This window comes from Oryctolagus cuniculus, chromosome 11 (genome assembly GCF_964237555.1).
Source record: "Oryctolagus cuniculus chromosome 11, mOryCun1.1, whole genome shotgun sequence".
Taxonomy (NCBI): domain Eukaryota; kingdom Metazoa; phylum Chordata; class Mammalia; order Lagomorpha; family Leporidae; genus Oryctolagus; species Oryctolagus cuniculus.
Genome location: NC_091442.1, coordinates 98565387 through 98579639, shown reverse-complemented (window position 1 = coordinate 98579639; position 14253 = coordinate 98565387). Strand labels below are relative to the sequence as shown.

At 43.9% G+C, this 14253-nt stretch overlaps 1 protein-coding gene across 6 annotated transcripts in view; it reads left to right on the top strand.

Moving 5' to 3' along the window:
• The window catches only part of NTN4 (netrin 4), a 130378-nt gene that overhangs the window by 91115 nt on the left and 25010 nt on the right, over positions 1-14253 (top strand). The gene's annotated exons all lie outside the window — the stretch shown is intronic.

Here is a 14253-nt window from a genome sequence, read left to right as displayed (position 1 = left end):
AGAACTATGACTGTCAGCATGAGAGGCATAACCTTTTCACAAAGCTTTCTGTCTAATGGTAACTATATATGTGGATTGGGTGGCTAGTGGTACACACACACACACACACACAAGAATGATCGGTCTTGTGTTAGGAGAACGTTAGCAGCAGAGAGAATGGGTGACCAGAGGTGCCTTCATCTTGGACATCTTTTTTGGGTGAGTCAGAGTAACTCATGGACTGGACTACCCCCAAGTAGCTGATAGCCAGTCAGTAAGCATCTTGGCCCTGTGAAGTTAATATTAATAGATAATATCCAAGTATCAGAAGACCAAAGGCACAAGACCATTTGAATGAAAACATCAAGACCACATTAAGACAGGAATCACCAACATCTGGGCCACTGAAAGACCTGAAGCTAGAATCTACAGCTAATGAGTCGTCCTACAAGTCATTCCTAGTTAATATTTAAATGGTACTTAATACCTCAAGTGGGAAATTATGACAATAGCTAATACCAATTTAGTTCTTTTAGCATAATTTTTGGGAGGTGGATGAGTGAGTAGGAAAGACCTCTATTTCCTTCTTTCTGGCTCTAGAGAGCCCCCAGCCACTGGGTGGACTCCCTGATGAAGGCGTAACCTCCTGCGTTCACTTTGTGACTCTTCCAGAATATGTGTGGGCAAAGACTCCCGCGTCCACTTCCCCAGGCTGGGTTTCCTCGGGCTCTTCCTACCAGACTGACACTCTGCTCTTCTCGTCCCTTTTCCGAGCCTGCAGCAGATCCCATCACTTGCTAGCACATCTAGTTCTTCTCTTTACTCCCTAATACATTGTCTGATGGGCAATATTTTTTATAACATTTTAATGATTATTTAGTAATATTTTCCTATCAGTAATCTCTTCCTTAGCAGATTATCTTACGTCACATCTTCAGTTTTTAACTCTGATGATAAATATGCTAATGTACTTAACATTTACACAGTATCTCCAGTGGAGCAGATTTCATGCAAGGGCTGATAGGGACAGTGCTGTCACTAGCCGTCTCCCTCTGTTACTTCCTGTGTTTGTCAGGAAGGTAGTATCAAGAAAACAAGCTGATATTTTAAAAATTTAAACTATCTCAGTGTGTGGGTCCATCAACAACATGTATCATGTTATTCAAAATAACAATTTTATTATATTTGTTCTACTGTGCTTACCAAGGCAGAAAAATAACCTGCTACTCAGTGTGTGGTCCACAGACCAGCCGCATTGGCATCTCATGGTTGCTAGTTAGAAATACAGAACCTCTGCTCCCGGCCCGGACCTCCTGAATCAGATAGGACTTCAGCAAAATTCTCAGAGATAGCATCATAGTAAAGGCTGAGACTGCATTGCAGGGGGCTGGTGTTTGGCCTAGTGGTTAAGACACCCATTAAGATGCCCACATACCATATCCAAGTGCCTGGATGTGAGTCCCGGTTCTACTCCCAATTCCAGGTTCCTGCTGATGTGGACCCTGGAAGGCAGCAGGTGATAGCTCAAGTAGTTGGGTCTCTGCCGCCCACATAGGATATATGGATTGAATTCCTGGCTCCAGGCTTCCTCCCAACTTTGGCCTGACTCAACCCAGCCATTATGGACATTTGGAGAGTGACCAAGGGCATGGGATCCCTCTTAGTCTCTCTTTCTTCACCTCATAAATAATTTTTTAAGGAGGAAAAAGCATTTTAACACTTAGCTCTGGGTTAAATGTTTTAAATTAGTTATTCAGAACATCCTGCTTAACTAAGCATCCAGAGTAACCAAGGTTTACATCTCTATTTGTGTGCATGTATCAATTTTGAAAAGTAAATTATGTAGAGATTTTTCTGATAAAAAATGGAAATATGTTTCTATGGTATAGGATTTTCAGAGTTTGATCTGGACTACTAATTTCCAAGAGATGTTAGTAGGAATTATATGAGAAAGAATTTTTCTATGACCTTCATTTTTAGGAATTGATAATTTCTCAGAGTCAAACATGCAAATGTTCCTTATAAACATCCTAAAGAGTTCTGAGGTCTTTCCAATGCTGTCTGAGAATGCGTTTATTACAGATCATCTTTTGGGCTCATGTTCTATGGAACAGACTGGAAAACGTCACTATGGTCTGGGTAGGGCAGCCATACCTACAGGAAGACATATCCTAGAAGATTTCTTCTGTACAATTAGTTTCTCATTTCTCAGAACCGGAACCTACCAATGTATATCAACAAAATAATAGGCCTTATATTTCTATTAGGGAAATAATCACAAACATGAAATTAACTAGGCCTGGGGAACATCCGGGCTGTGGACTGTCAGCAGGGAACATATAACGGCCTTTTCTTCTTTAATCCCTTCTTTCCTAGTTTATCTTCCTAGGAGTTGGAACCATTGAAAACCTTATGCAGAAGCCTAGATAAATTTCAGTTTAGTTCAGGAAACATTTATTGGTTGTAAACACTGGGTCTATAGAGATCAAGAGTTCTCCCTGAAAGATCAGGGATGTGAGGTGGGGAGCGACTTACAGAGAAGTCCTCTCAGTCCTCTGTGCTGCACTGCAGTGATGGTGGTGGTGGCGGTGGTGATGGTGATGATGGTGATGGTGGTGATGGTGGTGATGATGGTGGTGGTGGTGGTGGTGGTGGTGGTGATGGTCATGGTGTTGGTGGTGGTGGCGGTTATGGTGGTGATGATGGTAATGGTGGTGGTGGTGGTAGTGGTGGTGGTGGTGGTGATGGTGATGGTGGTGATGGTGGTGGTGGTGATGGTGGTGGTTATGGTTATGGTGGTGATGATGGTAATGGTGGTGGTGGTGGTGATGGTGGTGGTGGTGGTGGTGGTGGTAGTGGTGGTGATGGTGGTGGTGGTGGTGGTGGTGGCGGCAATGGTGGAGGTGGTGGTGATGGTGGTGATGGTGATGATGGTGATGGTTATGGTGGTGATGATGGTAATGGTGGTGGTGGTGGTGATGGTGGTGGTGGTGGTGGTGATGGTGGTGGTGGTGATGATGGCAATGGTGGAGGTGGTGGTGGTGATGGTAGAGGTGGTAATGGTGGTGGTGGTGGTGGTGGTGGTGGTGGTTATGGTGGTGGTGGTGATGGTGATGGTGGTGGTGGTGGTTATGGTGGTGGTGGTGGTGATGGTGGTGGTGATGGTGGTGGTGGTGGTGGTGATGGTGGTGGTGGTGGTGGTGGTGATGGTGATGGTGATTTGGCAGTGTCAGCTGACATTTAGTGAGTGTGTACCATTTTCTATCCACTGTTCAGAGGGCATGTATGTGTGTGCATTGACTCATTTAATTTCACAAGAGTGCATTGATGTAGCTACTGTTCTTGTCCCCCACATTATAGGAGGAAAGCGTAATGAAAAAGGTAGACCATGCCTTGGGGAGAGTGTGGAGTGGAATGCAGACAATGTAGGGAAGCCTTCTTTGAGGAGAGCCCTCCTGTGTTTCTATGATGGCTGTTTTTATTTTTATTCTCTAAACATGTAGGAACACAGTTTTTCCTACTTTCTAATCTCAATGATTGCCTTTGTTGCCTTTAATGAGTTTATCTAGAAAACAAAATAAACTGATGCTATTCTTCCTTATAACATCTATCGTGCATGTAATAGAATACTTGCCTGGGCACATTAATTCATTCAACAAATATTGGTGGCATTGATTTGGGGACTCTGTTTGCAGTTAAATAGCGAGCTTCCTGCCAAATAAACCAAGGAGTCATTGGCCCTATTAATGTTCTAGGTATTTTTTTCATTCCAGTATCTTGATAAGCACTATGTTGAATGCCATACTCCTTATGTGTACACTTTTTAGTTCATGGTCATAAATTCATCAAACCTGAATAAACAAGGCTCCTGATCCAAACCCACTACACTAGCCAATAGATTTATTCCCATGAGCAGTTAAATCCTCTCTATTCTCACTTCCTCTTCATTTCAAGCATAACCAGAGTCTGTTTCAGGAGCCAGATCATCAACTACATGTTTCTATGCCAAGAAATCACTTTCAACAATTCCAGAGGTGTTGTTTGTTTAAAAGAAAAATGAAGAGAGATCACCAAAAATGAATTTATTTCTACAACTCAGGGAAAAAGGTTTTTCTTTGCTGTTTTTTTTTTAAGGACAGTGCATTTAAGGTCTGTGCACACAAGGGAAAATGTGAATCTTTTCAGCTGAACTGAGGGCTAAGAAGATATAGAGGCTCAAACTAGCCAGTTCTGAAGGTTCAAGAGGAAAATACACCCGAGTCCTGAGGTGCCCTGAGGAGCGCTGGCTCTGTGATCTACAGCAGTCTTTGGAGTAACTCACCAGAGACCTCCAAAGTCATTTATGTGGCTCCACTATCCCATATCCTAAGTGGATTTTTCTTTGGCAAGTGTAATAAAATGTGAGAATAATCTTATCAGACAGTGGTACCCTGGCTGTAAGGAGAAGGAGCACAGATGGTAGCATCAGCCAATTTCTGTGCTTTTAGTATTGCCCCTTTGACCAATTTCAAGCTCCCAGATCATCACTCATCAGAAAGCCAAAAAGAACTGAACCCAAAGTAGGATGGTGTCCCTCCTTCAGACAAAGTGTCACCTCCTCCTTCTCAGCCGTGCTTCTCCCATCTCAAGCCCCGCTCTCTCCAGTAATTGGTTTCCACACCTAGATGTGCATCAGAATCTCCCGGGAGCACTTCCTGAAAACATGGACTCTCAAAGCCCTTCCCCAGCTCTCCTGAGTCCGGATCTCCAACAGGGCATGAGGACAGAAACCTGTGTTTTTCAAAAAGCATCCCTGGAGTTTGTGCTTGAGCCTTTTGGCCTGCTGGCCAGCATTTGGGAACCACTGTCCTGTTTCTAGGGTGAACTCTGTTCATTTTGATCCTTGGAAGAAAGATTATGAGCTAACAGTCACTTATAATTTAGTCTACAAGCTGGTTCAAATGCCTGCAACAGCTGGGAGGGGCTGGGGCAGACCAAAGCCAGGATCCAAGTCCCTCGTGTGGGTGGCAGGCACCCAACTACTTCAGCCTGCATCTGCCTGGCTCTGCATTGGCAGGAAGCTTGAATAAAGAACTGGAGCCAGGACTCAAACAGCACTCAGACATGGGATGCAGGCATCTTAACTGCTAGAACAAATGCCTGCCCCAAGACACATATTTTTAACTATTGCATAGTCTCTCTCTATACATAAAGAAAAATCAGCCAGTAGAAGAGAAAGTAGAATTCATTCCCTGTCAAAGTGAACAACCTCTTGAAAAACTGGCATGCCCTTCCTTCCTCCCTGGTAGGCCAAAATAAATGTCATCAACTACCTTTTTGAAGACAGTGAATAAAGATAACCTTGGGGGTGGGGGCAGGGCAGGTGTTCTGGTGCAGTGCTTAAGCCGATGCTTGGGATGCCCACATCCCATCTAAGAGTGTTTAGGATAGAGTCCTGACTCTGCTTCCGATCCAGCTTCCCGCTGATGTGCCTGGGAGGCACCAGATGATGAGCCAAGTACTTCAGTTCCTGCCACCCATATGGGAGACCCTGATGGAGTTCTTGGTTTCTGGCTTCCCCTTGGCCCAGCCCCAGCTGTAGTGGCCATTTGGGAAAGTGAACCAGCAGATGGAAGCCTCATTGTCTATGTCTGTCTGTCTACCTGTCTGTCTCTCTCTCTCCCCCGCTCTGCCATTCCAATAAGTAATCTTTTTAAAAAACAATAGTAATAAATAAACGGGTCCCTCTCCCTAAGATCCAAACCAAGTGCTTACTAAGACATCATCTGTTTGCTCGGTCACCATCACCCTAACCAGTCAGCTATCTTTGTAAAGAAAAGGTTCTGTCATCCAAATCTATCTTTCTTCTTGCTTCTCTTTTTTTTTTCTGACTTAGGCAAACACTGTGCAACCATCACCTGGCTTCGGGTGAGCGACTCTTCCGCGTCAGACTCCCCATCTCAGCCTGGGTATTCAGGCAGCACCTTCTCCTAATGCTGCTATGAAGAGTTTCTGCATTTCCCCATGCTTGTACCTCTGCTGAACACTTACTTCACTCTGCCTGTAGTGTAGGGATTCTTTCCCATCAGTTTGTCTTACAAGTAAAAGTTTCAAGTTAATGAAACTCACAACACCTGACCGCAGTGACCCCTGTAAGAGCCCATGGGCACCTTGCATTTTTCCACCCTGGGCCTGGGTTTCAAGTCCATTGCTTCCCAGAGGTCACTGAGATCTCTTCAGATACCAACTTAGTGAAGCTGTTCTCTCAAATAGTAATTTTAGCAAAGCCATTTGAGTTCATTTTATGTCATGTCAACAACACGGGCATCTGTGTTTCATATTGAGAGCAACTGTGAATCCTTCCAGCATAGAATCGATATGAAGTAACTGTTTTTGAAAAGCAAACTTTAAATAGAACTAGTGACTTGGCAGTAATGGTTGGGAAACTTTAAGCTTTTTTTTTTTTCAATCTAGGAAGTAAAACCAGAGGGCTGAAAGTAAGAAACAGAGAAAACAGATATAATGTAGTAATCACTCTAAGGCAACCCTTTAAAAAAAGATTAAATAGGAGCTGGCATTGTGGCACAGCAAGTGAAGCCACTATCTGTGACACAGGCATCCCATATGGGCACCTGTTAGAGTCCAGGCTGTTGTAACCATCTGGGGAGTGAGTGAACCAGAGGAAAGATCAATCTCTCCCCTCTCCTATAGTTCTGATTTTCAAATAAATAAATAAATCTTAGCAAAAAAAGATAAAACAGAACATTAAAATGTGCCCCAAAGGAGGAACTATGAACTGATGAATGATCAGCATCAAGTTTGGGAAAAGAAGTGGGGGAGGTCATGAAATTCTCTAAAACGTCTCCCAACCAGAAAGTGCAACTCGCTCACTCAGTAAATAAAATTCTCCTCTGCATTTGATGAGGGCAAGCATTAAATTATCAAGCAAATAATTAAAAAATATCAAAACAACCCTCAGAGGGTCTGGACAAAATTAGGAGGGACATAAAGAAGAGAACTAGCGTCTGTTGAATGGCTCCCGTGCTAGGCAATTTATGTAAGTTAGCAGTCTCCGAAGTGAGGTGTTGTCTTTTCTACTTTACAAATGAGGACACCGAGGCCTATACTGATTATATGATTTATGCAAGTTCACAGAGCTGGTCGGTGGCAAACCTGGGATCTGAAGTCAAGTCTGTTTGACTCAAAGACCTTGATCCAATTCATTGATCCAAAGAATTCTATTCATGCTCTTGTGACCTTGTTGATAAGAACAAAATAAACAAAGGCAGAGATAATCAGACATATATTTTGAGAGCCACAAGTAATTTTAAAGGGCCTAGATTTATTTTTCAAGATTGACTGATTTGGGGGCCGGTGCTGTGGCATAGCAGGTAAAGCTGCCTCCTGTAGGGTTGGCATCCCATATGGGCACTGATTCGAGTCCCAGCTGCTTCACTTCCAATCCAGCTCTCTGCTATGGCCTGGGAAAGCAGTAGAGGATGGCCCAAGTCCTTAAGCCCCTGCATTCGCATGGGAGACCCAGAAGAAGCTCCTGGCTCCGGATCGGCACAGCTCTGGCCCTTGCAGCCAATTGGGGAGTGAACCAGTAGATGGAAGACCTCTCTCTCTCTCTCTGCCTCTCCTTCTCTCTGTAATTCTGACTTTCAAATAAATAAATAAGTCTTTAAAAAATCGATTTGTAAGGCAGAGTTACAGAGAGGAGAGGGAGAGGGAGAGGGAGAGGGAGAGGGAGAGGGAGAGGGAGAGGGAGAGGGAGAGGGAGAGGGAGAGGGAGAGGGAGAGAGAGCGTGCACACACTTCCAGTCACTGGTTCACTCCCCAAATGGTTGCAATGGCAAAGCTGAAATCAGGATCCTGGAACTCCATCCAGGTCTCCCACGCAGGTGTAGGGGCCCAAGGACTTGAGCTCATCCTCCACTGCTTTCCCAGGTGTATTAGCAGGGAGCTGGCGAGGGAGTGGAGGAGCTGGGACTCAATGGGTACCCATGTGGAATGCCAGCATCACAGGCAGAGGCTTAACCCACTGTGTCACAACACCAGCCCAGGGACATAGATTTTTTAAAAATTATGACATCAGATTTTTTTAAGTTTATTAATTTTTATTTGAGAGGCAGAACAACAGAGAAAGAATACAGAAAGAGAGAGAGATCTTCCATCCATTGGTTCACTTCCCAAATGCCCAAATAGAGTTCATGGCCAGGCCAAAGCCAGAAGCCAAAAATTTCATCCAGGTCTCCTCTGTGAGTGGTAGGGACCCAGGTACTTGCACTATCACCTGGTGCTCCCCAGGGTACACATTAGCAGGAAGGCACCTGACCCCAGGGCTCTGATATGAGATCTAGGTGACCCAAGCTGTGGCTTAACCTGCCCTGTGGCACCTGGTTTGGATGCTTACTGCTCAGTGGCCATGTAAAATTGGAATCTAACGAACTGCATAAGGAGTCTTGGTACAAGGAAAATGGAGGTGACTGGAGAGTATTCCAGAGAGACCAACAAAAACAATCAAAAAGAGATAATAAATGTGAAAGGGGCTACATTTTTCACAAGGTAACTAGGAATATTCTCAGAGGGAATACAACAACCTTCTGCAGATACTCAGAAAGTACAAGGGGAAACAGTGGGGTGATAAAAAGTAATGTACTTCCCCAGAAGAGAGAGTTATAATTAGGTATAATTGGAGGAAAGAGAGGAAAGGAATTTCAGACTGATTAATGTGAGAAGAATTCTTGCTGCCAGTGAGTGGCATTTATGGGTGGGGAATGTCTCCTACAGAGAGAGAATAAAGACCTTTTATTACAAATAATAAATAATAGAGCCGGACCGAGTAAATCATTAAGTGTAGGAAACAGCTTTGGCGTGGTAAGAGTCCGAGTACTCTGCTTTGTTTTCACCATTTCCGGTGTCTACAGAAGTATGATTGCTGTGGTTTCAGTTTCTGGTGTGTTAGTGTTGCTGTGCGGTGCTAAGATACTAGAAACCTACACGAGCAGTCTGAGCTCTTAGGGAGGTGCATCAGGGCCCCAAACCATTTCGTGGTTATTGTTCAGTGAGAAGACATAGTCATTCGCTCACTCCACAAAGACTGAGCGAGCTACTACAATGAGTGAGGCATAGTCCAGGGTTGTGGGGACACAGGGATAAAGTGGTGCCATTCCTACCTTCTGGGCCTCACAGAGTGTTATAGAGACACAAGTGAGGGGGAGGTCAGAGAGGATATTGAAGGCTCAAAGACTATCAACCACTAAGAAATGCTTATTAAGTGACACAAGTCTTCCCTTTAAAAAGACAACCCATATTTATTATTACCATGTGGCAGCCTATTCCAGGCACTGCGCAGACCACAACACAGAGTGCCCACTGCCATGGAAATAGCCTATAAATAAACTTACCCAAATAAACATATCAACTTGGTAATACATGTTATAAAGAGATTAATACAGATTATAATTATAACTACAGGTTACAGCAGAGAAAAATCACATCAGAATGGGTGGATAGCTAAGGCAGCTACAGTCAATAGGGAATTGGGCTTGGTTCTCTACAGGACAAAGGAGTCAGTGATGGCCCCAATTCTTAGCTAAGTGCCTGGGTGAAGGTGTCTGAGCGGACTGGGAATTCAGGAGGCTGAGCAGGTGGAATTTCTCTAACAACATGGTAATAATGGTGTATGATACAACCAAATTCCTCAAAGCAAAGTCCAGTATCCACATGGTATTCAAAAATTTTCCAGCAATAAAATTGTTCATATACTCCAAAGTACTTTCAGCGGTTCTAACTGAAGTAGCAAACCAGGAATATAAAACTGCTTCTTTTTTTTTTTAACTGCCCAAGATCTCTTAGATATATGCAGGAGTAAATAGTAACTGGCACAGTTACAGGTAGTAAATGGGAAAGGAATGATGCGGAAATCAAGTAGAAGGTACAGGGCAGGCATCTGGCCTAGCAGGTTAAGACACCTCTGTCCCATGTCAGAGTGCCTGGGCCTGCCACCAACTTCTGCCTCCTGACTCCAGCTTCCTGCCAATGCAGACCCTGGGAGGCAGTGGCGATGGCCTAAGTCATTCAGTCCCTACACTCCCAGGGGAGATCTTGATTGGCTTCCTGGCTCCCAGCTTCCTCCCTGGCCTAGCGCAGGCCACTGCCAGCATTTGGAGAGTGAATCAGATCTCTGTCTGTGTGTGTCCCTCTCTCTCAAATAGAGAGAAAACTGAAAATAACAGATATGACTTACATTTATTTGCATCAGGAATTTAAAAGTTTATAGAGGACAGCTAGGAAATATACTTTAAATGCATTTTAATTTTCACTGCATTAACTAGAGGCAGAGCTCATATATAAATGGATCTTCCTTTTTTGTGTAGAATGTGCAGCTCTTTCAGAAGACATTGAATTTCAGTAAATGAAAGGCAAATCTTAATTTCAGTTATTTTATTAAATTTTTTTCAAGCATAATTTGATTTGCACTTAAATATACCCTGAATATTGTGGAACTGGCTACCATTGAAAACAATGCATATTTCCAAGACCAACAGAAAAATATTCCCCATGGTAATGGAGGGCTAACTATATTGTCTGGGTAAAGTTCATTTACAATTGCTTTCTTGATTTTTTATAGTTCCTCATCCACTAGCAAAAATAGTGGGTAGCAAAAGGAAAGAAGAAAACAATAGCAAAAAAAAAAAAAAAAAAAGGATGGGAGTTTTGTTTTATCTCCTCTTTAATTTCACACTTAATATATTCATGGCACTTCATATCGTGTCCTTTCTGCTTGGAACTGCATCTCAGCGTCATCCCCCTGAAGTCCCCTCCCTACCCTCCAAGGACAGGACGGGGCGGCCGTGGCTGCTCTGCAGTTTCCCTCCAGAGACTCTGTGGGGCCTTGGCCTTCGCAGGAGAAAACAATGCGGGGAGCAGGGAGGCCTGGGAGGCGCTGCGGAGGGCGCGGCCGGCCGGGACTGCTGGAAGGTCTCAGGAGCCACTGCTTTCCCAGCCAAGGGCCTTGAACTTCAGTTCTGTTTTTAGAAAAGCTAAATCGGGAGCACAGCCTCTCAGGGTGTTCTGCCCGCAGCGGGGCTTTTGCTGGCAGAACAGGAGGAGTTAGAGCCAGCAGGTAACACAGCCCAGTCCAGACAACAGCAGTAGGGTAGGATGCTGAGGGCCCAGACAGGGGCCGGCATCGTGGATTGCTCTCTGGATTAAGACATGCAAACGACTCCTGGCGTCTTAGAGAAGGTGAGAGGAAAGACGACAGGGACCCCATTGCTTGCTTCCTTCGGCTCCACCACCAGAGACTTCGGCAATCCCATCCTGGCTTATCCATTCTCTACTTCTGTGTACACACTTCCTGTGCTCCTGGAGTTGGCCAGTTACAACTCTGGTCCTATATTGCACGTCGGGGTATCTCCCTGTAACAAACAGGCCTGTAGGTCACACCCACTTTTTCTCAACATACTGGGAGCCACAGAATGAGAGTAATATAGGCTCTCTCACTCTTTTTTAAATCCAAGGAGAGAAACATGTAACAAGAGAGAAATTAATTCTACAGAACTAACAATAGACAGAAAATCTGTGCTTTTGTTTGCCACCAAATCCCTCCTGGGTTCAAGGCAAAGAGGCTATTTGGAAAGCCAGCTTGTCTCCGTCCATTTTCTGTTGCTATAGAAAAATACCTAGGGCTAGGAAACATTAAGAAAAGAGGTTCATTTATCTCAGAGTAGTAGAGTTTCAAGAGTATGGCACCAGCATCTGCTTGGCTCTGGTGAGGACCTTCTGGCTACAGCACTCCTGGTTGGAGTGTGTGCAGGAGGGAGAGATCCATGGCAAGACAGGATGCCAGAGAGATTCCAGGGCCAGCTCTTTTTATAACAACCCACTACCACAGGATCCCAGAGGAACTATATTAATCTTTTCCAAGGGCTGCACTCCCAATGGCTTAGTCAGCTTCCACTAGACCCTGCCTCTTAAAAGTTCCACTACTTCTCAACATCATCACAGCAAGGACAAAGCTTCCAGCATATGAAACTTTAGGAGATACATTCCAACCATATCCAAGCTACTGCATAGTCAGCTCATGACTTTCCTTAAGAAACTACCCATGTCGGCAATGAGGCAGTGTCACTTTTCCATCTGGGTTAACATGTACACTGGACCAACCCAGCTAGAATACCCACTGCCCTGTGTTATTTCTTTACCCGTCTCTCTTCCTTCGCTTGAGAGTTAAGAATGCATTCATCTTTGTAACTTCAGCCTCTCGCATAGCTCACGTTAACATTAAAGTTCAAGAACTCTTTGGTATAGATGTGAATGAGTGGATGGTGGATGTCAACACTTTAATATGTCTGATGGAGATAATATTTTTTGAGCATTTGGTGCCTCTAAATGCATAGTACATTGCTAAATAGGTACATTATATAACTTAATCCTCATACAACCCTGTGGCATACATGCAAGTATTGTTACTCTTATTTCATTCATGAGAAAAGTTGGAGTTGAGATTAGCCTCATACAGTCATATAAAGAAAAAGTTTTTTAACCAGAATGTGAACTCATCTATTCTGGACTCTGAAGCTTATCCTCTTAGCAACTTCATTATATTGCCTCTATTTTATTTTCTGTCTTCCTAAGAGGCCTTACAGGCAATTTCTAAACAGGTGCATTCATGATTGGCTTTGTGGTTGAAACAAATATTATTTTTAGAGCCTCTGGATGCACGAGGTTATTTGAACATGTGTCCATCCATGGCTTCATTAGCAGTTGTTTCCTGCTACCGCGAGCCCCCAGAGCAGCCTCACTCCCTAACTCCTTTCTGGAAGGGCTCCACAGAGGGGTGGTGCTTCACATAATAGATGTATCACTGCCAGCATCTACTCACAGATAAGATTGGCATCAAATTTAGCAATTATTTCAATGCATTGCTTGATGGGAACCTAATGTGAAATCTTTTGTAAAGTACTTATTTCCTCTCTCTTACTTGTTTTGGAAGTTTTGTATTTTTGCTTCAAGCTTTCTTCCCAGAGGATACCCTGGCAGATAATGTATTATTCAAAGTCAATCATTCACATTATTGAAGAGTGCTTGGGACGATGTCTGGGAATTAAAATAGCATCTGTAACTTTTTTGTTGTTGTTTTATCACTATGGTTGTTAGTGGGAACAGCCTAAGGCAGATGTTTTGAAGGCAAAATGACTCCTGGATTGAAAGATTGGCTGGGGCCGGTGCTGTGGTGTAGCGGGTAAGGCTGCTGCCTGTGACACTGGCATCCCATATGGGCTCCAGTTCAAGTCCCAGCTGCTGTGCTTCTGATCTAGCTCCCTGCTGATGCACCTGGGAAGGCAGCAGAGGGCCCTTGCACCCATGTGAGGTGACCTGGAGGAAGCTCCTGGCTCCTGGCCATTTGGGGAGTGAACCAATGGATGGAGATCTCTCTCTCTCTCCTTCTGCCAACTCTGCTTTTCAATAAATAAATATTAAAAAAAAGAATGATCTGCCACCTGGGCAGGCCACCCAGCTTCTAAAAAATGAGTGTTTCTGGCTGTCACTAAAAGCACTTGGCACCATTTTGGCTTTTAAGGATGGCTAGCCACAGATATATCCTCCAAAAATTATGAAAATCATAATTAAGTTTAGAATGGCAGCATAAGTATGTGATAAGCTCAGTCTTTACTGCTGGAGGCATATATCTAATGAGAAGAAGACAAAGTTGAAGTCAAGGACTTACGTCATTCTGGGTCATTCCTTTGATTTCCATTATGAAAAATTAAGTGCTTATGCTGCAAGTGAGAGTTAGCAGTAAGTCTGAGATATATGTTGGGGAATCAGAACTGAACCGGAAGCTAGAGATATCTTTTTATTTCCCCACCCCCACCCCCATGCAAGAAAAAAAAATAACATTGCATTTTGGAAGAAAATTAGAAATGTAGAGGACGCATGTCCAATATCGACTACTTTCAGACTTCAGGAGCTAAGTGTGCCAGGCAAGCCTCAGTGTGCAGTCTGGAAAAGTATGTCATGAAGGTGTCAGGGCCTTCTGCCTGGAGCGAGGATTGCATAGTTTCCAAATGGTATTTTTATCTTCAAATTATGTAAAAGGTCACACTGACAGAAACCCACTAGCCCATGTGATGGAATCACATTCTTCCCTGGCCATTCCTGAAATGTGTGTAGGTTTTAAAATCTATGATAGTGTGAAGAAGTCAGGAAAAGTTACTGGTGGTGAGTTGCCATGTGTTGCCATTGATAGGGATCCTACAATGTCTTTCTTTTGGATCTGTCTCC